Genomic DNA, 1470 nt, shown 5'->3' on the forward strand with positions numbered 1-1470 from the left:
ACACTTGCATTGCCTACTAAGAAAGTTAGTACCGGTAGTCATCGGGTTAATGTATCCTCCTTGTGTAAAAGACAATAAATCTTCCTTTAATGTATTTAATTCGCTTTGAAATTTACTAATGTTTTCCATTTGTACTTCTTGCCACTGTTGTTGACTTTCCTGTAGTTGATGCTGACTTTCATGCAACTGTTGGAGACTTTCTTCCTGTTTCCTTTCTTGTTCCAGTTGTCACTGCTGTAATCCCTCTTCTTGTTTATTTTCTTTCTCCTCCAACCACTGCTGTAGTCTCTCTTGTTTATTTTACTGTTCGAGCTGCCACTGTTGCAGGTTTTCTTGCCACTACTGTTGTCTCTCCTCTTATTTCTTTTCTTTTTCCTCCAACAACTGCTGTAATTTCTCTTCTTGTTTCTTTTCTTTTTCCTCCAACAACTGCTGTAATCTCTTTTCTTGTTTCTTTTCTTTTCCCTCCAACCACTGCTGTAATCTCTTTTCTTGTTTATTTTCTCGTTCGGCCTAGTAGCTATCATGAAATTTGTTAGTATTATAACCGTCACTATAGATAAAATAGCAAGCTTTTTTGTGGCCTAGTAGCTATCATGAAATTTGTTAGTATTGTTACGACAGCGGAAGTCACGTGACTCTGGTAACACGTGATGAGTTTCTAGAAGGATCGGGGAACATCACGAATAATCCAGTATTTCCTAGGCGCCCTCTATTTTAGTATATAAGCCGGCAAATAAAGTGACGGCAATTAATTGAATTGCAGACAGAGAGATATAGAGTCAAGCCGTAAGTAAAGTGTGTGAATTGTTGTGAATTCCAGTGTGTATTTAACTTAAAAAGACTGTGGAAATTAAGTGTATTGCAAAGTTGTATTGAGAAAGAATGAACTAGTTTTATTTAAGAAAGGACTTGTATCGCTGAAGTTCTTTGGAAAGCATTTTTACGGGAAATTAAAAACGAACATAGACGTAACAAATTGGTGTCAGAGAGTGGGACGGAAAAGAAAAAAAATGGAAACGAGAAGTGGCAAATCAAACTACGACTTAACAGATTTGATGGCAGCAATACAAGAAAGCAAAAGAAACAAGAAGTAAAAAAGATTGCTATTTTTCTACAGTGACGGTTATAATACTAACAGATTGCTTTGTCTTATTAATTTTCAGTTGTTGTAACTAAAACTGGTGGACACAGAAGATAGCTTAATGTGACTTTTCTCTATAAAAGAAACAACCAAACTGTGGCATCAAACTTTACGTTTCGTTTTATTCTACGGCGAGTCTGTTTAAAAAAAACATATCTTATAAAATAAAATAAAAATAACTCAAATGAATCAAGCTTTACCACCATCTTATCTTTCTTTCTTGACTTGATGAGGTATAGACTCTTTCACAAACCTTTCCTAATCCAGAAGAGTGTGCGAAACACAGATCTAGATTTTTTTTCTTTTGCCCATTACACAGGCCTGGG

This window comes from Limulus polyphemus, unplaced genomic scaffold (genome assembly GCF_000517525.1).
Source record: "Limulus polyphemus unplaced genomic scaffold, Limulus_polyphemus-2.1.2 Scaffold1286, whole genome shotgun sequence".
NCBI lineage: Eukaryota > Metazoa > Arthropoda > Merostomata > Xiphosura > Limulidae > Limulus > Limulus polyphemus.